This window comes from Panthera tigris, chromosome C1 (genome assembly GCF_018350195.1).
Source record: "Panthera tigris isolate Pti1 chromosome C1, P.tigris_Pti1_mat1.1, whole genome shotgun sequence".
Lineage (NCBI taxonomy): Eukaryota > Metazoa > Chordata > Mammalia > Carnivora > Felidae > Panthera > Panthera tigris.
Genome location: NC_056667.1, coordinates 147,917,654 through 147,942,778, shown reverse-complemented (window position 1 = coordinate 147,942,778; position 25,125 = coordinate 147,917,654). Strand labels below are relative to the sequence as shown.

The window sequence follows — 25,125 nt, the reverse complement described above, 5'->3', positions numbered from 1 at the left end:
CTTGTATGTAAGTGTTGAATCATTAAATTATACACAGGAAACTAATATTATACTGTATGTTAATTAACTGGAATTTAAATAAAAACTTTTAAAAAAGACATGAAGACACTTTTCTACAAAGAAGATATACAGATGGCCAACATGAAAAGATGTTCAACATCATTCCTCATCAGGGAAATGCAAATCAGAACTACAATGAGATATCACCTCACACCTATTAGAATGGCTGACATCAACAAGAAATAAGTACTGGTGAGAATATGGAGAAAAAAGCCTCTTGCACTGTTGATGGGAATGCAAACTGGTGCAGCCACTGTGGAAAACAGCATGGAGGTTTTTCAAAAAGTTAAAAATAGAGTGCTTTCTTCAGCAGTGCATGTACTATAATTGGAATGATGTAGAGCAGATTAGCATGGCACTCCTGCACAAGGATGACACTCAAATTTGTGAAGTTTCCCATGTTAAAGAAAAAAATTTAAAAATAGAACTACCCTACCTCTGTAAATCACACTACTGGGTGTTTACCCAAAACATACAAAAATGCTAGTTCAACTGAGGGATACATGTACCCCTATGTTTATTGAAGCACTATTTACAATAGCCAAAATTTGGAAGCAGCCCAAGTGGCCATCAGTAGATGAATGGATAAAGAAGTGATATGTATATACAATGGAATATATTCAGCCATAATAAAGAATTAAATCTTGCCATTTGCAACTACATGGATGAAGGTAGAGATTCTTATGCTAAGTGGAATAAGTCAGCCAGAGAAAGACAAATGCCATATGGTTTCACTCATATGTAGAATTTAAGAAACAAAATAAAGAAGCAAAGGAAAAAGAGAAAGACAAACCAAAAAACAAACTCTTAACCATAGAGAACAAACTGATAGTTCCAAGATGTGTGGTGGGTGGGGGAATGAGGGAGCTAGGTGATGCCGGTTAAAGAATACATTTATGATGAGCACTATGTAATGTATAGAATCGTTGAATCACTAAATTGTACACCTGAGACTTGTATAACACTGTATGTTAGCTATACTGCAATTAAAATAAAAAAAGAAAGAAAGAAACTCTGGGCAGCTGGAAATGCGGGAGCCTTTGCCATATTGTCATCTGATTAGACCAGCTTGGCAGCAGAAACAAACACGTGGGCCATACAGCGACCTCCAAAGGGGTCTTTCAGAGAGAAACCAAAACTGAATGACTCACCTGGAACACCTGATGAATGGTGAAACTCACCCAGCCAAACAAATGCAAAACCCTTCTCATCCAGACCATGGAAGTGGAAACCCTGGCCCATCCTGCTAGTAGCACTGAGTGGATATCACTCTCATTTTCAGTGGATCTGTTTTCTTCTGTGTATACGTGTGTGTGTGTGTGTTTTATTTTTAAAGAGAAAATAAAATGCAAATGAACTTATAAAAAAAATGTAACCTGAATTTAAACATGAAAAAACTTCAATTAAACCCAAACTGAGGGATAGTTCACCAAAAATGGCCCGTTGTTTTAAAAAAATATCAAGGTCAAGAAAAACAAAGAATGAGGAACTTGCTTCAGATCAAAGTCTAAAGAGATATGACAGTTAAATACAGTGTATGACACTGGGCTGAGTCATTGGTCAAGATGGAAAAAGTTACTTTTATTTTATTATTCTATTTTTGTCGTAAAAGATAGTAGTGGAACAATTGGCAAAATGTAAAGGTCTGTAAATTGGATAGTGCTATGTTAATGGTAAGTGCCTTATTTTAATTAATGTACTTTTTGAGGAACTACATTGAAATATTTATAAAGGGGAATGATGTCTGCAACTTGTTTTCAAATTCAGAAAAGTCTGTAGAGGGGAGAGAAAGACACTGATAAAGCACATGTTAAGTTTGGGGAATCTGAATGAAGAAGGGTTTATGGAAATTGTATTGTTTAAAAAATAAACTTCTAAGTTTTGGAATAATTTCAGAGTTACAGAAAAGTTTAAAAGATAGTACACACTTCGTCCAATTTTAGTTTTCATTTTAAATTACCATGGTACATTTTGAAAACTAAGAAACCAATATTGGTGCATTACTATTAACTAAACCCCTAAATCTGACTTTATTCAGATTTCATCTGTTTTCTACGAATTTTCCTCTAAACTTCAGACCTTAATCACATAATGTCCTTTTTTTTTTTTAAGTGTATTTTGAGAGAGAGAGAGAGAGAGAGAGAGCGCAAGTGTGTGCACAAGCGGAAGAAGGACAGAGAGAGGAGTTGGGGGGAGAGAGAGAATCCTAAGCAGGCTGCACACTGTCAGTGCAGAGCCCAATGCAGGGCTCAAACTCTCCAACCATGAGATCATGATCTGAGCCAAAATCAAGAGTCAGGCCCTTAACAGACTGAGCCACCCAGGTACCCCTTAATGTCCCTTTTCTATTCAAAGATGCAGTCCAGTGTACCACATTGCATTTGTTTGTCATCTCTCTTCAGTCTCCTTTGGTCTGTGACAGTTTCTCAGCCTTTTTTTTAAAAAAAAAAATCATGACATTGACAGTTTTGAGGAAACTCAAATATCTTAGAAATATTTCTTAGAAATAATCTTAGAAATATTTCTAAGAATATCCCTCAATTTTGTTTTTTGTATGTATTTGTCATGGTTAGACTGGGGTTATGGCTTCTTAGAATACTACAGAAGTGAAGTACCCTTCTATCACATCGTATCAGGAGTAGATGCTATCAACATGGTATCTCTGGTGATGTAAACCTTGATATCTTAAGGTAGTATCTGCCAGGTTTCTCCTCTGTAAAGTTGCAATTTTTCCTACTCTGTTTGGGAGGGAGTCACTAAGTCCAGCCCAGTCTCAAAGGCTCAGGTGGGGTGCAGGTTAAGCCTCACCTCCTGGACAGGATAGTTTCTATGTTATATCATTTGGATTCCTTTATAATGGATATTTGACTCTTTTCTGTCTATTTATTATTTATATTTCTATGGACTCATCTGTATTTATTTCATTCTTTGAGTTAAATCTAATACATTATTTATTCTATCACCGAAATGGTTCCAGCTTTAACTATTGGAAATCCTGGTGATCTCCTATGGCCTTTTGATATATCCCCATCCTTTTGGTTTGTGAGCTTTGCCTTGCTTTTTGATATTTCCACATGCTTCTCTTTTATCTTGTATTTTCCTTGTCCCTGTCCTAAATGGGCTATTTCTCCAGAACCTTGTTCCCTTTATTGAAGAATAATATTTAGAAACCAAGATCTTGGTGCTGAGTGGTTTGTACTATTTTGTAACTTTATTATTATTATTATTTTAACTATTTAGTTTTAAGAGAGAGAGGGACAGAATCCAAGTGGGGAGGGGCAGAAGGAGAGGGAAACACAGAAACCGAAGCAGGCTCCAGGCTCTGAGCTGTCAGCACAGAGCCTGATGCAGGGCTCAAACCCATGAACCGTGAGATCATGACCTGAGCCGAAATCTGGCATTTAACTGACCAAGCCACCCAGGCACCCCTAACGCTATTATTAAATCTGAAGTCACTTCAACATAAAAAGTAAAAAAAACCCAGAGTTAAAAGTTGTAAGAAACATACCCTATTTGTTATTCTTAAGTGCAATACCTTAGTTAATTATGTCAGTTACCAAATGTTACCATTTAAAATTGGTTGATGCTTATTCTTTCTAAATAAAAATTATAGCTTACTTGGTATCTAGAAATTATTAATAAAATTATACAGCTGCAGTAGGACATTTTTGTACGTTTTATTTGCACTTCTTAAAGTGTAAACACTTTCGCATATTTCTCACCTCTTATGAAAAGCATAAAGGTCTGTGATTAAATTCATGACACTATTTACATAACAAAACTAATAACTAAACAGTCTAGCTTAACATGCATACATAAAAGGGCATAGCAGGGGCATAACGGAGGGAGATCTTGACATTACTCATAACTCTTTCAAGCAATAATACCTCCACCCTCAAATTCCACTTCAGTGAGTAAGAATGATGTAGACAGCTTGGCCTGTTTGACAGGAAATTCCATATAAAAATATAGGATTTCTTGTGGAAGTTTGAAAATATATCTCTTTGATCTGTGACATAAGAAGGTTACTACCCTACCGGATACTTCTGTTCTATATCTTGGAAAGCCGTTTTATTTTATTTATTTATTTTTAAAGTTTATTATTTATTTCTAATAATGTCTACACCCAATGTGGGGCTTGAATTCATGACCTTGAGATCAAGAGTCTCATGCTCTTCCAACTGAGCCAATCAGGCACTCCCTTAGAAAGTCGTTTTAGAAAATATTTTATTTTGTTTTATTTTACTTTGTTTTATTTTTAAATGTTTATTTACTTTTGAGAGAAAGAGAGCGATAGAGAGGGAGAGAGAGAATCCCAAGCAGGCTCTGCACTGCCTCAAACCCACGAACCATGAGACCCTGACCTGAGTCAAAAATCAAGAGTCAGACGCTTAACTAACTGAGCCACCCAGGTGCCCCAAGAAAATAATTTATTGCTTCCAGAATACAATTACAAGTAAAGAAAGTGCAAATGAGGATATAGGTATGCTTTAGCTCTTAGTGACACTAAGAACATATTAACAAACAGTGTAAAAAAGACTGAATAAAGATAGCTACAATGTCTATTTACAATAGCATGGATGGAGCTAGAGAGTATTGTGTTAAGCAAAATAAGCCAGAGAAGGACAAATGCCATATGATTTTACTCTTATGTGGAATTTAATAAACAAATGAGCAAAACAAAAGAGAGAGAGAGAGAGGCAAACCAAAAAACAGACTCTTAACTATAGAGAACAAACTGATGGTTTACCAAAGGAAAGGTGTGGGGGTGGGGGGTTAAATAGGTGATAGGGATTAAGGAGTGCACTTGTGATGAACTCTGGGTGTTGTATGTGAGTGCTGAATCACTAAATTTTACACCTGAAATTAATATTACATTTATGTTATCTAACTTGAATTTAAATAAAATTTTTCTTAAAGTCAGCTACAATGTAACAAAGATATAATTTGTATGGTCTTATCACATTTTTACATAAAATTTGTATACATGCATAGAAAATTTCTAGATCATTTTTAGGCTGCAGGTTGTTACCAATTGGTGTGTCATGAAGTCAGTTTAGTAAGTCACATTGTTTCAAGTTGAATAAAACAATAGAAAATGCCAGTACTAGTCACATAATATAATTACTATTACAGAAACTTTTATTACAGATGTTTATGTGTGTGAGCAAGTGATTTGTGTATTGTAATGTAAAATACATTTCTTATTTTGAATCTAGGTCAAAAAAGGTATTTTTAAAAATACAGTTCTAGGATTGTAGACCAAAAACATTTTAAGAGTGGACCTCCAGGGAGTAGGAGATGGATTTTTGCAGGAGAGGCATTTCAGAAGAAAAGATCTGGAAACTAACTTACTTATTTTATATAAACAATACAGAAAAAGGTAAATCCATGTAAAGTGGTGATTTAATTTGCAGTGTCCAAACAAACTTAGTATTATTCTGCCCAATCTTCTCTACTGTGATGTATCTCTTCATATCTCTGTAGAAGCTTCTGGAGCCTAACATCTACCCCTTTCACCTTGCTACTTAAGCATTATTCCTTGGGGTTGGCTAAATGTGCTAATGGAAGTCCTATGTAATGTATAGGAGGATATGAACCATATTAATTTTCTAACATCCTTCTTCCCCCATAAAAATCCGAATTCTGAAATGTTGTTGGTCCCAGTATTTCACATAAAAAGTTGTAGATTTTTTCATTTTGTCTAGCTTCTGCTATTGTTGGTTAAATATTTTATCAATCTTAATTTTCATTCTTTTAGGTAATCCGTTTATTCATTATGGTAGATTTAAGATTTTCTCTTTGTTCTTACTATCCTTACTGTTTTTATCATAGTGTGTCTGGGTAAGACTATTCTGTTTATGCACTATCAATCTGTAGATTTAAATATCTCCAGAATTTTGGAAAATTTTCAGCTGTTATTTATTGAATATTATGTTCTCTTATTCTCTTGAATAATTTCTGGAAATATTCTTAGATATATGTTAGAGCCTTTAGAAGTATCTGTCCTGTCTTTTAAATGTATTTTCCTATTTTTGTATCTATGTCTTTCTCTATTGAGAATTCATTGTTAGCACTTTGGTAAACAGTGTTGTCTAATCAAAAACTATTTCCTTAACTTTTTCTTTACAAACACTTTTTCTTTGTTTATGCAGTGGTTAACTATATGTGCATCAGAAAAGATAAAGGGGGTGGTGTGCGCCTGGGTGGCTCAGTCGGTTGAACATCTAATGCTTGGTTTCAGCTCAGGTCTCACAGTTCATGAGTTTGAGCCCTGTGTTGGGCTCTGCTTTGGCAGTGTACAACCTGCTTGGGATCCTCTTTCTCCCTTCCCTGCCCCCTCTCTGTTTACTCACTCTCTCTAAAAATAAATAAATAAACTTTAAAAAAAGATACAAGGGGTAGAGGTACATTGCAGTGCAGTTTGACAGTTTCTTAGAACGTTAAACATGCTAACCATACAAACTAGCATTCTTATTCCTAGGTAATTACCCAAGAGAATGAAACTGTGCTCCCACAAAAAACTGCACATTAGTGTTTTTATCAGCTTTTTTCATACTTGGCAAAAACTGGAAACACAAATATCCTTCAACTTGTGAATGGATAAACAAGATATGGTATGTCCATGCAATGGAATATTTCTCAGTAATGCAAAGGAATGAACTGATTGATGCGATGACATGGATGAATTTCATATTTATTATGCTAAGAGAGAAAGAAGCCAGACTGCAAAGGCTACATGCTGTAGTAATTGCACTTATATGAAATTCTGGAAAAGGTAAAACTACTAGGGACAGATCTATCAGCAGTGGTTGCCAGTGGCTGGGTAACAGAGGAGTTGACTACTGTGGTACTCACATTCTAATTTCAAGAACCAAAAAGTGTCAACTTATATGACAAAAGGGACTTGCAGATGTAATTCAGTTAAAGATCTGGAGATGGGCAGTTATCCTGGGTCATCTGGATAAAACCTTAAATCTAATCACAAGAGTTTTTATAAGATGGAGGCAAGAGAAGGTGGCAATGGGACAACAAAGCAGAGATTGGAGTAATATGGCCAGGAACCAAGGTATACGGGTAGTTTCCAGAAGCTGGATGAAGCAAGAAACAGATTCTTCCTTGAAGCCCTCAGAAGGAATTAGACCTGTCAACACCTTAGTTTTAGTCCAATAAAATTCATTTTAGGAGTGCCTCGCTGGCTCAGTTGGTAGAGCATTCAACTCTTGATTTCAAGGTTGGGAGTTCCAGCCCCATGTTGGGTGTAGAGATTATTTAAAAGTAAAATCTTAAAAAAACTCACGTCAAACTAATTATGTGCATAAGTATAAACTTGTGTTTTTAAGGCACTAAGTTGCCGTATGTTAGCTATTGTAAATAATGCTGTACTGAACATGATGGTACAGATAATCTCTTTGAGAGCCTCTTCTCATGTCCTTTAAATATATACCCAGAAATCAGATATGGTAGTTCTATCTTTAATTTTTTGAGGAACTTACATACTGATTTCTATAGTAGTTGTACCAATTTACATTCCCACCAATAGTGCACAAACATTTGCTTTTCTCCACTCAGTGACAGTCTAGCTAATGTTTATCAATTCTATTTATCTTTTCAAAAATGTAGGTTAGTTTCATTGATATTTTATATTATTTTTTCTTGTCTCTCATTTATTTCTGCTCTGATATTTTTTATTTCCTTTCATCTGCTAATTTGGGACTTAGCTTATTTTTCTTTTTTAGTTCCTGAAGATGTTAAGTGAAGCTGTTTGTTTTGAGATCTTTCTTGTCTTTTTTCTTTCTTTTCCTTTCTTTTTCTTTTTTGAGATTTTTCCTGTTAATGTAGGCGTTGACTCTGTAAACTTCCCTCTTATAACTGATTTTGCAGGGGCATCTGGCTGGCTCAGTCAGAAAATCGTGCAACTCTTGATCTTGTCATGAGTTTTAAGCCCGTTGTTGGGTGTAGAGAATACTAAAAATAAATTAAAACTTAAAAAAAATAAAGAACTGATTTTGCAGCATACCGTAGGGTTTGATATATTGTGGTCCATTTTCATTTGTTTCAAGAGAGTTCTTGATTTCTCTCTGATTTAGTTTTTGATCCATTGGTTATTCATGAGCTTGTTGTTTAATCCCCACATATCTATGAATTTTCCAGCTTTACTCCTGTTAATTGATTTCTATTCTCATAGCACTATGGTCAGAAAAAATGCTTGGTATGATTTCAGTCTTAAATTTGCTAAAAGTTGTTTTATGGCCTATCATATGATCTATCCAGGAAAAAGTTCCTTGTGCATTTGTGAAGAATGTGTATTCTACCACTGTTGGATGGAATTTTTTGTGCACATCTGTTCCATTTGGTCTAAAGTATGGTTCAAGTCCAATATTTCCTTGTTGATTTTCTATCTGAATGATCTATTCATTGTTGAAAACGGGGTATTGAAGTCCACTGCTCTTACAATACAATGTCTATTTTTCCATTCAAATCTGTTAGAGTTTACTTAATATATTTAGGTGCTCTAATGTTAAGTGCATGTATATTTAAGATTGTTACAGCTTCTTGATGAATGGACTCCCTTATCATTACATAATGACCATCTTCACTTCTTGTTACCATTTTTGGCTATAAGTTTGTTTTGTCTGATATAAGTACAGTTGATTCTTTTTTTTTTTTTTTTTTTACTTAATATTTATTTTTTTTTCTTTTTTTTTCTTTTTTTTTTTTTAATATATGAAATTTATTGTCAAATTGGTTTCCATACAACACCCAGTGCTCATCCCAAAAGGTGCCCTCCTCAATACCCATCACCCACCCTCCCCTCCCTCCCACCCCCCATCAACCCTCAGTTTGTTCTCAGTTTTTAACAGTCTCTTATGCTTTGGCTCTCTCCCACTCTAACCTCTTTTTTTTTTTTTTTCTTCCCCTCCCCCATGGGTTTCTGTTACGTTTCTCAGGATCCACATAAGAGTGAAACCATATGGTATCTGTCTTTCTCTGTATGGCTTATTTCACTTAGCATCACACCCTCCAGTTCCATCCACATTGCTACAAAAGGCCGTATTTCATTTTTTCTCATTGCCACGTAGTATTCCATTGTGTATATAAACCACAATTTCTTTATCCATTCATCAGTTGATGGACATTTAGGCTCTTTCCATAATTTGGCTATTGTTGAGAGTGCTGCTATAAACATTGGGGTACAAGTGCCCCTATGCATCAGTACTCCTGTATCCCTTGGATAAATTCCTAGCAGTGCTATTGCTGGGTCATAGGGTAGGTCTATTTTTAATTTTCTGAGGAACCTCCACACTGCTTTCCAGAGCGGCTGCACCAATTTGCATTCCCACCAACAGTGCAAGAGGGTTCCCTTTTCTCCACATCCTCGCCAGCATCTATAGTCTCCTGATTTGTTCATTTTGGCCACTCTGACCGGCGTGAGGTGATGTCTGAGTGTGGTTTTGATTTGTATTTCCCTGATAAGGAGTGACGTTGAACATCTTTTCATGTGCCTGTTGGCCATCCGGATGTCTTCTTTAGAGAAGTGTCTATTCATGTTTTCTGCCCATTTCTTCACTGGGTTATTTGCTTTTCGGGTGTGGAGTTTGGTGAGCTCTTTCTGGATTTTGGATACTAGCCCTTTGTCCGATATGTCATTTGCAAATATCTTTTCCCATTCCGTTGGTTGCCTTTTAGTTTTGTTGGTTGTTTCCTTTGCTGTGCAGAAGCTTTTTATCTTCATAAGGTCCCAGTAATTCACTTTTGCTTTTAATTCCCTTGCCTTTGGGGATGTATCGAGTAAGAGATTGCTACGGCTGAGGTCAGAGAGGTCTTTTCCTGCTTTCTCCTCTAAGGTTTTGATGGTTTCCTGTCTCACATTCAGGTCCTTTATCCATTTTGAGTTTATTTTTGTGAATGGTGTGAGAAAGTGGTCTAGTTTCAACCTTCTGCATGTTGCTGTCCAGTTCTCCCAGCACCATTTGTTAAAGAGACTGTCTTTTTTCCATTGGATGTTCTTTCCTGCTTTGTCAAAGATGAGTTGGCCATACTTTTGTGGGTCTATTTCTGGGGTTTCTATTCTATTCCATTGGTCTATGTGTCTGTTTTTGTGCCAATACCATGCTGTCTTGATGATGACAGCTTTGTAGTAGAGGCTAAAGTCTGGGATTGTGATGCCTCCTGCTTTGGTCTTCTTCTTCAAAATTACTTTGGCTATTCGGGGCCTTTTGTGGTTCCATATGAATTTTAGGATTGCTTGTTCTAGTTTCGAGAAGAATGCTGGTGCAATTTTGATTGGGATTGCATTGAATGTGTAGATAGCTTTGGGTAGTATTGACATTTTGACAATATTTATTCTTCCAATCCATGAGCAGGGAATGTCTTTCCATTTCTTTAATTCTTCTTCAGTTACCTTCATAAGCTTTCTATAGTTTTCAGCATACAGATCTTTTACATCTTTGGTTAGATTTATTCCTAGGTATTTTATGCTTCTTGGTGCAATTGTGAATGGGATCAGTTTCTTTATTTGTCTTTCTGTTGCTTCATTGTTAGTGTATAAGAATGCAACTGATTTCTGTACATTGATTTTGTATCCTGCAACTTTGCTGAATTCATGTATCAGTTCTAGCAGACTTTTGGTGGAGTCTATCGGATTTTCCATGTATAATATCATGTCATCTGCAAAAAGCGAAAGCTTGACTTCATCTTTGCCAATTTTGATGCCTTTGATTTCCTTTTGTTGTCTGATTGCTGATGCTAGAACTTCCAGCACTATGTTAAACAACAGCTGTGAGAGTGGGCATCCCTGTCGTGTTCCTGATCTCAGGGAAAAAGCTCTCAGTTTTTCCCCGTTGAGGATGATATTAGCTGTGGGCTTTTCATAAATGGCTTTTATGATCTTTAAGTATGTTCCTTCTATCCCGACTTTCTCAAGGGTTTTTATTAAGAAAGGGTGCTGGATTTTGTCAAAGGCCTTTTCTGCATCGATTGACAGGATCATATGGTTCTTCTCTTTTTTGTTGTTAATGTGATGTATCACGTTGATTGATTTGCGAATGTTGAACCAGCCCTGCATTCCAGGAATGAATCCCACTTGATCATGGTGAATAATTCTTTTTATATGCTGTTGAATTCGATTTGCTAGTATCTTATTGAGAATTTTTGCATCCATATTCATCAGGGATATTGGCCTGTAGTTCTCTTTTTTTACTGGGTCTCTGTCTGGTTTAGGAATCAAAGTAATACTGGCTTTATAGAATGAGTCTGGAAGTTTTCCTTCCCTTTCTATTTCTTGGAATAGCTTGAGAAGGATAGGTATTATCTCTGCTTTAAACGTCTGGTAGAACTCCCCTGGGAAGCCATCTGGTCCTGGACTCTTATTTGTTGGGAGATTTTGATAACCGATTCAATTTCTTTGCTGGTTATGGGTCTGTTCAAGCTTTCTATTTCCTCCTGATTGAGTTTTGGAAGAGTGTGGGTGTTTAGGAATTTGTCCATTTCTTCCAGGTTATCCAATTTGTTGGCATATAATTTTTCATACTATTCCCTGATAATTGTTTGTATCTCTGAGGGATTGGTTGTAATAATCCCATTTTCATTCATGATTTTATCTATTTGGGTCATCTCCCTTTTCTTTTTGAGAAGCCTGGCTAGAGGTTTGTCAATTTTGTTTATTTTTTCAAAAAACCAACTCTTGGTTTCGTTGATCTGCTCTACCGTTTTTTTAGATTCTATATTGTTTATTTCTGCTCTGATCTTTATTATTTCTCTTCTTCTACTGGGTTTAGGCTGCCTTTGCTGTTCTGCTTCTATTTCCTTTAGGTGTGCTGTTAGATTTTGTATTTGGGATTTTTCTTGTTTCTTGAGACAGGCCTGGATTGCAATGTATTTTCCTCTCAGGACTGCCTTCACTGCATCCCAAAGCGTTTGGATTGTTGTGTTTTCATTTTTGTTTGTTTCCATCTATTTTTTAATTTCTTCTCTAATTGCCTGGTTGACCCACTCATTCGTTAGTAGGGTGTTCTTTAACCTCCATGCTTTTGGAGGTTTTCCAGACTTTTTCCTGTGGTTGATTTCAAGCTTCATAGCATTGTGGTCTGAAAGTATGCATGGTATGATTTCAATTCTTGTAAACTTATGAAGGGCTGTTTTGTGACCCAGTATATGATCTATCTTGGAGAATATTCCATGTGCACTCGAGAAGAAAGTATATTCTGTTGCTTTGGGATGCAGAGTTCTAAATATATCTGTCAAGTCTATCTGATCCAATGTATCATTCAGGGCCCTTGTTTCTTTATTGACCGTGTGTCTAGATGATCTATCCATTTCTGTAAGTGGGGTGTTAAAGTCCCCTGCAATTACCACATTCTTATCAATAAGGTTGCTTATTTTTATGAGTAATTGTTTTATATATTTGGGGTCTCCGGTATTCGGAGCATAGACATTTATAATTGTTAGCTCTTCCTGATGGATAGACCCTGTAATTATTATATAATGCCCTTCTTCATCTCTTGTTACAGCCTTTAATTTAAAGTCTAGTTTGTCTGATATAAGTATGGCTACTCCAGCTTTCTTTTGGCTTCCAGTAGCATGATAAATAGTTCACCATCCCCTCACTCTCAATCTAAAGGTGTCCTCAGATCTAAAATGAGTCTCTTGTAGACAGCAAATAGATGGGTCTTGTTTTTTTATCCATTCTGATACCCTATGTCTTTTGGTTGGCGCATTTAATCCATTTACATTCAGTGTTATTATAGAAAGATACGGGTTTAGAATCATTGTGATGTCTGTATGTTTTATGCTTGTAGTGATGTCTCTGGTACTTTGTTTCACAGGATCCCCCTTAGGATCTCTTGTAGTGCTGGTTTAGTGGTGACGAATTCCTTCAGTTTTTGGTTGTTTGGGAAGACCTTTATCTCTCCTTCTATTCTAAATGACAGACTTGCTGGATAAAGGATTCTCGGCTGCATATTTTTTCTGTTTAGCACACTGAAGATATCGTGCCAAGCCTTTCTGGCCTGCCAAGTTTCAAAAGAGAGATCAGTCATGAGTCTTATAGGTCTCCCTTTATATGTGAGGGCACGTTTATCCCTTGCTGCTTTCAGAATTTTCTCTTTATCCTTGTATTTTGCCAGTTTCACTATGATATGTTGTGCAGAAGATTGATTCAAGTTATGTCTGAAGGGGGTTCTCTGTGCCTCTTGAATTTCAATGCCTTTTTCCTTCCCCAGGTCAGGGAAGTTCTCAGCTATAATTTCTTCAAGTACCCCTTCAGCACCTTTCCCTCTCTCTTCCTCCTCTGGGATACCAATTATGCATATATTATTTCTTTTTAGTGTATCACTTAGTTCTCTAATTTTCCCCTCATACTCCTGGATTTTTTTATCTCTCTTTCTCTCAGCTTCCTCTTTTTCCATAACTTTATCTTCTAGTTCACCTATTCTCTCCTCTGCCTCTTCAATCCGAGCTGTCGTTGTTTCCATTTTGTTTTGGATTTCGTTTAAAGCGCTTTTCAGCTCCTCATGACTGTTCCTTAGTCCCTTGATCTCTGTAGCAAGAAATTCTCTGCTGTCCTCTATACTGTTTTCAAGCCCAGCGATTAATTTTATGACTATTATTCTAAATTCACTTTCTGTTATATTATTTAAATCCTTTTTGATCAGTTCATTAGCTGTTGTTATTTCCTGGAGATTCTTCTGAGGGGAATTCTTCCATTTGGTCATTTTGGATAGTCCCTGGAGTGATGAGGACCTGCAGGGCACTTCCCCTGTGCTGTGGTGTATAACTGGAGTTGGTGGGCGGGGCCGCAGTCCGACCTGATGTCTGCCCCCAGCCCACCGCTGGGGCCACAGTCAGACCGGTGTGTGCCTTCTCTTCCCCTCTCCTAGGGGCGGGATTCACTGTGGGGTGGCATGGCCCGTCTGGGCTACTTGCACACTGCCAGGCTTGTGGTGCTGGGGATCTGGCGTATTACCTGGGGTGGGTAGGCAAGGTGCACGGGGGCAGGAGGGGCAGGCTTAGCTCACTTCTCCTTAGGTGATCCACTTCAGGAGGGGCCCTGTGGCAGCGAGGGAGTCAGATCCGCTGCCAGAGGTTTGGCTCCGCAGGAGCACAGAGTTGGGTGTGTGCGCCGAGCGAGCAAGTTCCCTGGCAGGAACTGGTTCCCTTTGGGATTTGGGCTGGGGGATGGGCGGGGGAGATGGCGCTGGCGAGCGCCTTTGTTCCCCACCAAACTGAGCTCTGTCATCCGGGGGCTCAGCAGCTCTCCCTCCCTTTGTCCTCCAGCCTTCCCGCTTTCTGAGCAGAGCTGTTAACTTATGACCTCCCAGACGCTAAGTCGTGCTTGCTGTCGGAACACACTCCGCCGGACCCCTCCGCTTTTGCCAGCCAGACTCGGGGGCTCTGCTTGGCCGGCGGGCCGCCCTCTGCCCCGGCTCCCTCCTGCCAGTCCGTGGAGCGCGCACCGCCTCACCGCCCTTCCTACCCTCTTCTGTGGGCCTCTCGTCTGCGCTTGGCTCCGGAGACTCCGTTCTGCTAATCCTCTGGCGGTTTTCTGGGTTATTTAGGCAGGTGTAGGTGGAATCTAAGTGATCAGCAGGACGCGCGGTGAGCCCAGCATCCTCCTATGCCGCCATCTTCCCCGAAAGCTTTTTCAGTACAGTTGATTCTTGAACAATGTGAGATTTAAGGGTACTGACCCCCAACAGAGTTGAAAATCCACATGTAACGTTTGCCTCCCCGAAAAGTTAACTAATAGGCTACTGTTGACTAGAATACTGTTGACCAATCACATAAACACTCAAGATAATTTTGTATGTTATATGTATTATATACCATATTCTTACAATAAACTAAAGAAAAGAAAATGGTAAGAAATCATAAGAGAAACATATTATATACTGTGTGTGTAAAAAAAAAAAAAATCACGTATTAAGTGGACCTGCACAGTTTAAACCTGTGTTGTTCAAGTTCAGCTCTATAGTCACCCCTGCTGTCTTTTGGTTTCCACTTATGTGGATTTTTTTTCCCATCCCTTCACTTTGTGCCTATAAATGTCCTTAAAGCTGGAGTGAATAAGCAGCATATAATTGGGTGTGTGTGTGTGTGTTTTGTTTTTGGTTTTTTTTGTCCATCCAGCCACTCTATTCCTTTTGATTAGAGAATTCAGTCCTCTTATATTTAGAGTAATTATTGATAGATGTGGACTTGTTAATGCCATCTTACTGTTTTCTGACTGTTTTTTAGTTTTGTTATTCCTTTTTTCATTTCTCACTACCTATTTTTGTATTAATAATTTTCATTGGTAGTATGCTTTGATTTTCTTTTTATCATTTTGGATATCAACTATAAGTTTCTGCTTTGTGGTTACCATGAAGCTTATGTATCATTTTACAGTCTATTTTATGTTGATAACAACTTAACTTTGATCACATACAAAATCTCTTTTTACTCCCTCCCTTTTATATTTTTTGTCATCATTTATATCTTTTTGTATTGTGTATCCCTTAACAACTTGAAGCTATGCCTGTAATCCCTTTAACAACTTGTTGAAGCTATACCTGTTTTTTTTTTTTTTTTTAATTTTTTTTCAACGTTTTTTATTTATTTTTGGGACAGAGAGAGACAGAGCATGAACAGGGGAGGGGCAGAGAGAGAGGGAGACACAGAATCGGAAACAGGCTCCAGGCTCCGAGCCATCAGCCCAGAGCCTGACGCGGGGCTCGAACTCATGGACCGCGAGATCGTGACCTGGCTGAAGTCGGACGCTTAACCGACTGCGCCACCCAGGCGCCCCGAAGCTATACCTGTTTTAAATGCTTTTGTCCTTTAACCTTTATTCTAAAATTAAGAGGTTAATACATAACTATATTACAGTATTAGGGTATCTAAATTTGGCTGTATGCTTACCTTTACCAGTGTATTGTATATGTTCCTGTGTTTTTTTTTTTTTAAGTTTATTTATTCTTTTTTAGAGGGAAGGAGGGAGGGAGGGAGGAGGAGGGGCAGAGAGAGAGGGAGAGGGAATCCTAAGCAGTGCAGAGCCCAACATGGGGCTTGAACTCACGAAACCATGAGATCATGACTTGAGCTGAAATCAGGAGTCAGACGACTAACCAATTGAGCCAGCTGGGCACTCTTGTTCCTGTGTTTGCTTGATACAAATTAGCATCCTTTTTTCTTTAGGTTGAAGACCCCCTTACAGCATTTCTTGTAAGGTAGGTTTAGTGGTGATAAATTTGCTCAGCTTTTGTTTACTAGGGAAAGTATTTCACCTTCAATTCTGAAGGACAACTTTACTGTATAAAGTTTTTTTGGTTGGCAGTTTCTTTCCTATAGCACTTTCAATATGTCATCCTGTTTTCTTCTGGCCTACAAGGTATCTGAAAAATCCATTGATAGGTTTATGGGGATTCCTGTATAGGAGAGAAATTTTTTTCTCTTACTGCTTTAACACTTTTCTTTTTCTTCAGTTTTAGACAGCTTTATTATTATGTATCTTGGAGATAATTGTTTTGTATTCAAATTTTGAGGCCACCTATTAGCATCATGAACTTGAATATCTAGATAAAACCCCAGATTTGGGAAGTTCTCATCCATTATTTCTTTAAATAAGCTGTTTGCCCCTTTATCCTTCTCTTCCTTTTCTAGCACTCTACTGATACACACATTATTTTACTTGATAGTGTCCCATTAGTACCAGAGGCTTTCTTCATTCCTTTTCATTATTTTTTTCTTTTTCTCCTTTGAATGGATAATCTCTCTAAATCTCTCTCCTGTTTGTTCAATTCTACTATTGAAGCTCTCTACTTGAATACTTTAAGTTTAGTCATTGTATTCTTCAGTTCCAAAGTTTTTGTTTCATTCTTTTTGTGTTTTCTCTTTGTTCAACTTCTCATTTTGTTCTTTTATTGTTCCTTTGATATTGTATAACTGTTTCTCTCTTGTAGCTCTCCAACCATCTGTAGAACAATTACTTTGAATTCTTTGTCAGGCAATTCCTGGAGGAATTTAACGTATTCCTTTGGGGAAGATAGATTTCCCTGATTCTTCAAGGTCCCTGTAGCCTTGCATAGGTATTTGTGCATTTGAAGAAGCCGTTTCTTTTTCCAGACTTTATGGCCTGACTTTTTTAATTTTAGAGAGAGAGAGAGTGAGCTGGGGAGAGGGGCAGAGGGAAAGAGAAAGAGAGAATCTCCAGCAGATTCCATGCTCAGCCTAGATCCTGACATAGGGCTTGATTCAATGACCCTGGGATCATGACCTGAGTCGAAATCAAGAGTCAGACACTCAACTGACTGAGCCACCCAGGTGTCTTATATGGACTGACTTTGGTAAAGGAAGTCTTTCACCTTTGGGTGGGGACTTGCTGGATCATGTTGTCACCTTGATTCTAGTGGTACAGGCTGCCAAGTGTGGGGGTATCTGCCAGTTCCAGGTCCAGCAAGGGCATGATGTCTCCTTGGTTCATTGTATTGACAACTGTGATCCTTGGTAAGCAGTGGCAGCAAGGTCTATTGGAGTCCTGAGAAACCCTGATTTTGTTTATTTGAGTCCTCTTTTTGTTCTTCGATGAGTTTGGCTAAAGGTTTATGAATTTTGGTGGTCCTTTCAAAGAACTAGCTCCTGGTTTCATTAATTGATTTAGTATTTAATTTATTTCTACTGTATTCTTTATTATTTCCTTCCTTTTATTGGATTTGGGTTTTGTTTATTCTTTTCCTAACTCCTTTAGGTATAAAGTTAGGTTTTTTTATTTGATATTTTTTTGCTCCTTGAGGTAAGGACTGTATTGCTATGAACTTCCCTCTTAGAACAGCTTTTTCTGCATCCCAAAGATTTTTGATCATTGAGTTTTCATTTTTATTTGTCTCCATGTATTTTTTGATTTCCTCTTTGATTTATTGGTTGATCCATTCAAACATTTAGTAGCATGTTACTTAACCTCCACATGTTTGTATGCTTCTGGTTGATTTCCAGTTTCATAGCATTGTGGTCAGAAAAGATGCATTGTGTAACTTCCTTTTGTTTTTATTTTTTTGAGACTTATTTTGTGATCTATTCTGGAGAATGTTCCATGTGCACTTGAAAAGAATGTATATTCTGCTCTATTATGATTGAATGTTCTGAGTATATCTGTTAGATCCATCTGGTTCAATGTGTTATTCAAAGCCACTCTTTCCATCTTGATTTTGTTTGGATGATTTATCCATTGATAAAAGTGGGGTGTTAAAGTCCTCTACTATTATTGTATTACTATCAGTTATGTCCTTTATGTTTGTTCTTATTTGCTTTATGTATATTTGGGTGCTTTCATATTGGGTACATAAATATTTGTAACTATTATATCTTGTTAGATCATTCCTTTTATGATTATATAGTGTCCTTCATTGTCTCTTGTGACAATCTTTGTTTTAAAAATCTATTTTGTCTGATACTAGGTATTGCTACCACAGTTTTCTTTTCACTTCCATTTGCTTGATAAATGCTTTTACATCTATTCACTTTAAATCTGCATGTGTCTTTAGGTCTGAAATGAGTGTTGTGTAGGCAGTATATAGATAGGTCTTGCTTTTTTTAATCCATTCTGTCACACTATTTTGGCAAGAACATTTAGTCCATTTACATCTGAAATAATAATTTTTTAAATGTTTTTTTAATCTTTATTTATTTTTGAGAGAGAGGGAGACAGAGTGTGAGTGGGGGAGGGGCAGGGAGAGAGGGAGACAAAATCCAAAGCAGGTTCCAGACTCTGAGCTGTCAACACAGAGTCCGATGTGAGGCTGGAACTCACAAACCATGAGATCATGACCTGAGCTGAAGTCAGACGCTCAACCGGCACCCCCATCCAAAATAATTATTGATAAATATGTACTTAATGCTATTTTGTTAGTTATTTTATGGTTGTTTTCATTGTTCTTCTCTGTTCCTTTGTTCTCTTGCTGTCTCACAGTTTTCTGGCTTTCTTTAGTGATATACTTGGATTTCTTTCTCTTTATTTTTTGCATATCTATTAATGGTCTTTAATTTGTGGTTACCACTAGGTTTATATGTAACATCTTATGCATATAGCAGTCTATGTTAAGGTGATGGTCACTTAAGTTTGAACCCCTTCTTTACTCCTTTCCCCGTCACATTTTAGGTACATGGTATCATACTTTACATACTTTTATTTTGTGAATCCTTTGACTGATTTTTATAAATATACTTAATTTTACTGCTTTTGTACTTCCTACTTTTTTCTATTCCTACTTATGGTCTTTCCTTTCCACTCAAGGAGTCTCCTTTAACATATCTTGTAGAGCTGATTTAGTGGTGATGTATTCCTTTAACTTTTGTCTGAGAAACTGCTTATCTCTCTTTCTATTTTGAATGATACCCTTACTGGGTAGAGTACTCTTGGTTGCAAAGTTTTTGCTTTCAGCATTTTTAATAATTGTGCCACTCCTTGTACTGCAGTTTTTGCTAAAACATCAGCCAGCATTCCTAATGGGTTTCTTTGGTATGAAATAGTTTTCTACTCTCTTTATCTCTCTTTTAAAATTCTCTCTTTATCACTATCTCTTTTATCACTACTTTCTGCCATTTTATTTAACTTTGTTTTTAAAGTATTTTTCTAAAGATTTTATTCTTTTTTTTTTTAAATGTTTATTTTTGAGAGAGTATAAGCAGTGGAGGGGTGGGGAGTGGGTAGAGGATCCAAAGTGGGCTCCGCCCTGGCAGCAGTAAACCTGATGGGGAGTTTGAACTCATGAACCATGAGATCATTACCTGAGCCAAAGCCAGATGTTCAATCAACTGAGCCACCCAGGCACCCTTTAAAGATTTTATTCTTAAGTAATCTGTACACCCAATGTGAGGCTCAAACTCAGAACCCTGAGATCAAGAGTTGTATGCCCCACAGACTGAGCCAGCCAGGTGTACTTACTTTCTGCTATTTTAATTACTGTGTATCTTGATGTTGTACCTCCTTGGGCTGACTTTGTTGGAGGCTGTCTGTGCCTCCTAGATCTGGAGATCTTTTTCCTTCCCCAGATTCAGGAAGTATTCAGGTATTATTTCTTCAAATAAATTTTCTGCTCCCTTTCTCCCTCTTTTCCTTCTGAGATCCCTATAATACGAATGTTATTACACTTGATGGGGCCGCTGAATTCCTCTAGTCTATTTTCATTTTTTTTTTCCTCCTGTTAAACTTGATTGCTTTCAATTACTCTGTCCTCCAGGTTGCCAGTCTGTTCTTTTTCTTTCTCTAATCTACCACTTATTTCATTTAGTGTATTTTTCATTTCAACTGACTTCTTCATCTCCGATTTTTTAAAATATTTTGTTTTTGAGCGTCTCATTGAGGTCCTCCACTCTTTACTCAAGTCAAGTGAGTATCTTATTTTTAAAATTAAACTCCACATCCAACATGGGGCCTGAACTCAAGATCAAGAGTCACATACTCTACTGACTGAGCTAGCCAGGGCCCCCCAGTGGGTATCTTTATGACCATTACTTTAAATTCTCTATCAGGTGTATTAATTAATCTCCATTCATTTTGCTCTCTTGCTGTGATTTTGTCCTGTTCTTTCACTTGGGATATATTCTTCTGTCTCCTCATTTTGTCCAGCTCTCTATATCTGTTTCTGTGTGTTAGGAACATCAGCTACATCTCTTGCCTTTGAAAGTAGTGGATTTATGAAGAAGAGGTCCTATAGTGCCTTTCAGTGCAATGTCCCTGGTTCATGAGAACCTGCCACTTAAGGGGTGCCTCTTATGTGTGTTGTGTGTGCCTTACTGTTGTGGCTGAGCCACATTTTCCTTCAGTCCAGTCAGTCATCTGCAATGGCTCTCTTTTGCCTCTTGTGGGCAGTGTTTGGTTCCTGTGTTGTTAGTTGAGTTTCAGTTGAGTCAGACCAGATGTTTACCAGAGAACTTCAGTGCATTTTCCCTATGTTGGAGAAGTTTTCTTTGGTGGGCAAGACCTGCAGTCAGACCAGGTGTCTGCCCCAGTGAACTGCTAGGGTTCACTGTGAACTGCTGGTGTTGTAGTTGTACTGTTATGAGTGGTTGTCTTCCCCTTTCCCTGGGGCAGGAGCGCTTTGGAGTGGTGTTGGCCCCTGTGGGCACTAGTTGCACACCACCAGGCTTGTGGCAGTGTTTTGAGTGGGCTCTGGCCAAGGGCAGTATTGCAGGGAGCAGATCTACAGGAGAACAGGTACAAGGCACTCAGTACCAGCACGTTCCACACTGGTCTACTGTGGGAGTGGACCTGCAGCCCATACCCACACTGCCCATACCCACAAGAAGGGGTGGGGTGCAATGTTAGCAAGCTAATTGGAGAGGGTAGCACTGTGCTTTTTCCTACAGGAGTATTTAGACCAAGGGATGGGAAAGAGAATTGGCATGCCCCAGCTCTTTTTTTCTCTTGGAGAGGTCTCCCAATGATCACTCCTGTTGTAGCACAGGTTCTGAGATTAGTGAATAAATATTCCTCCCATATACCCCAGGCATTTTTCAAACTGCTAATTCTATGTTGTATCTCAGCAAGTCTGTTTATTGTGCTGTCTCTTAATAAGCTGCCCTCCCAGCTCTGCCAGAACTGAGTCCACTGATTTTTAAACTTGCAGATGTTAAGTCCCACGGATTGTTGGGACCCTCAGGTTTTCAAATCCAAATGTTATGGAGATTTATCTTCCCAATGCAGATTCTCTGTGCCTGGGATGCTCAGTCTGAGGGTCTGTTTCTTTTTCCTCTCTGCACCTACGGTGTTTCTCCATCAGACAATCCCACTGGTCCTTTAGCTCCTGACCACATCTTTGCCCTTCCTATGTTTTTTTATGTGGCCTCTTCTCTATATTTAGCTGTAGAGAATCTGTTCTGCCATTCTTTGGATCACTTTCTGGGTTATTTGCACGGATGTGGGTATTATCTAGTTGTATCCCTGGGTTGAGTTGAGTTTAGGATCCCTCTACTCTACCATCGTCCTTGGAAGTCTCCCCTTTCTAGATTTTTTTAAGTAAATTATGACATATACTCTTATTTAAAAGAAGTTTAATTATTCATCCTTTCTATTTTACTTTTTTCATATATAAGCTGAAATAATTGTCTTCTTAATGCTAATTCCTAAATAGTGATGAAGTAATCTAGGCATTGAAAATATTTATTTAGGAGCACCTGGCTGCTTGAGTTGGTAGAGTATATGACTCTTGCTTGGGGTTGTGGGTTCAAGCCCCATGTTGGGTGTAGAAATTGCTTCAAAATAAAATCTTTAAAATATGAATGTTTATTTAAATTCTTACTTTTATGAAAGTTGTATTTTCATGTCACATTCTTTATAAATAGTTGACTTACAAAAGTCTTCTAATAGTAAATCACCTACATTTGTAAATTAGAAAAGAGCCTAAACACAAATGTTTATGAACTCTATTCACATTCACTCTGAAATAGAAACAAGCCAAAAATTCTTTAGTGGCTGAATGTGTAAACAAACTATGGTACTTCTTTTTATACCATGATATACTATACACTATCCCATATATTATATAGAACTATTCAACAATAGAAAGGAGAAGGGGGTGAGGGATGGGTTCAATAGCTGATGGGGATTAAAGAGTGTAGTTGTCATGATGAGCATTGGGTGATGTATGGAATTTTGGAATCACTTTGTTGTATACTTGAAAGTAATATAACCCTGTATGTTAACTGAAATTAAAATTAAAAAAATTTTAAATTAAAAAAAATAAAATAGGACTAAAAAATTGGTTAAAAAAAATCAGGGCACCTGGATGGCTCAGTCTGGAACCTCCGACTCCTCTTGGTTTTAGCCCAGATCATGATCTTACAGTTCTTAAGTTTGAGCCCCACAAACTCTCAAAATAAATAAATAAACTTTAAAAAAAATAAAAAAACAATTGAAAGGAATGAACTGAAAGTTAAATGAAGGGAAAAAAATTGAATGAATGTCAAAGGGAACCATGATATAAAGACACCATTCTCAAGCGGTTACATTATGTATGATTACCTTTATAAACTGTTTTTGGAAAGATAAACTTATATTAATAGAAAATAGATCAGTGGTTGCCAGAGGCTAGGGATTGTGGGAATGTGTGACTACAAAGATATACTAAAAGAGATTTTGAAGGTGGAAGGTGATAGAAGTATTCTCTATCGTGATTGTGCTGATAGTAACATGAATGTGTACATGCATTAAAAATCATAGAAGTATCTACTTCTTCCAAAATTCAATTTAATATTAAATTTTTAAACAAATTATAAAAAAGAATCTAGAATAGGACTTTTGAGTTGACCTTAGGTTGTACATGTGCTATGATATGAAGTGAAAGGAAAATTCTGAAGACTAGAATAAAAGAGCTAAGAAATTATATATACAACCCCCCCCCCCCCACACACACACATATTGTATAGCAGTTTGGCAGTTGGAATTAGTATTTCGTGTCTCATGAACTTGATTTCTATTTTGTAATAGAAATGGTATAAATAAACATTTTACTTCAGGATATATGTTTGCTTTAATACACAGCATTAAGTAAACTAGACGTTCTAAGAAAATGCTCCATTTTTTTTTTTCTGATGGCTTCACATAGTTTCTGGTATAGCAATACATTCCCTAACTGTAATAACATGGAATTAAATGATCTAATAATACCTTTCCTAGCTGTAAAGTTTTGTTCTAATTTTAGCCAGATAACTTTATTTGAGTTTTCATGTTTTAAGTATTCATTTTTTAATAGCTATGATGAACAAAACTTTAGGACCACTAGGTGGGGATGTAAACAGTACGGCATTTGTTATTTCTCTTGTTCTTAGAAGTAACTTGATAGGTACAGCCATAAGGGTGATTCCCTGAAAAGAGAGAAGAAAACAAACAAACAAATCCACAAAAGTACTTGTTTTTATATTTCTAAATGTTATGGTAATCAGGATTTGGGCAAAATTAAGCTTCTGAAATAAAAATAAAGTTTATCTGTGCTCAAATAGCATATTCTGAAACCACTTTCTTTGAATGACTCTTCATTGCCACAATATGTGATACTTGTTGTTTATGGGTTTATTTTGTCCTGATATATGTTTCATGATAGATATGAAATCAGAAATAAAATTTAACAAGTAAGATGTATTTTAATTTGCTGTTTTTTTAAATTAAATTTATTTTACATATTTTGAGAGAAAGACCATGCATGCATGGAAGTGGCAGAGAGAGAGGGAGAGAGAGAGAATCCCAAGCAGGCTCCACACTGTTAGCATCAAGCCCGATGTAGGGCTCGAACTCATGAATCGTGAGATCACGACCTGAGCCAAAATCAAGAATCAGACCCCCTGAGCCACCCAGGAACCTCATTTCCTCTGTCTTTTTTTTTTAATCCTTTTTTTGACAGTATAAGAAAGAATGAATATCATTTATCTCTTTTTAAAGGTATGTTTAAAATTATGTTAATTTCATGGCTTATTATTGATTTTTAGTCTTCTACATATAATTATCAAAAACATAGCTACATTAAGAATATCTTTAGAAAATTGCTCTATAACAAAATATTGTGTTGTGTTGCAAACGGTCTGTTAAAGAGTACTTAGAAAAAAATAGGAAATGAAAAGGAATTTTTTTTTTTGTCTCTGAAATGAGGAGAGCTGTATATATTCAAGAGTTAGATTGTCTTCTTATTTCTTGAGGATTTTCTTCTCTCATACTGCATGTTTTTATTACTTTTCAGGCAAATACACATGATTTCTGATAATTATGTGGGCTTTGGTATGTATACATTGTATCACTCTTCAAAGATTCCCTTTCAGCACGGTGCAGAACTTCTATTCAATAAGGGCTGACACCTTTTTTCTTTCAGGAGTCCATCTTAGATTTTTGGTTGCTAGGTGCTTTTCATCAGTATTTTGACTCAACTAAAATTAAAAGGCTTACCATATGTAGTATTATAATTAAAATGATTTATTCAACAAGGAAAATATGGCAATTTCTAGCATAGTGGGGATGAATTATAGATTATTATATATCTGTGAAATTTTTAGGTAAAATCTACCTCAGAAATGGAGGTGTGAGACTATGATATATTTAACATT

The 25,125-nt window shown here is 37.1% G+C and overlaps 1 protein-coding gene and 1 non-coding gene across 2 annotated transcripts in view; both read left to right on the top strand.

The window, feature by feature from the left end:
• BAZ2B (bromodomain adjacent to zinc finger domain 2B) overlaps positions 1 to 25,125 on the top strand; it is a 433,092-nt gene that overhangs the window by 38,904 nt on the left and 369,063 nt on the right. The window lies entirely within an intron of this gene.
• On the top strand, positions 360 to 466 carry LOC122241679. The gene has a single exon (XR_006221917.1). It is a non-coding gene; the product is annotated as a U6 spliceosomal RNA (small nuclear RNA).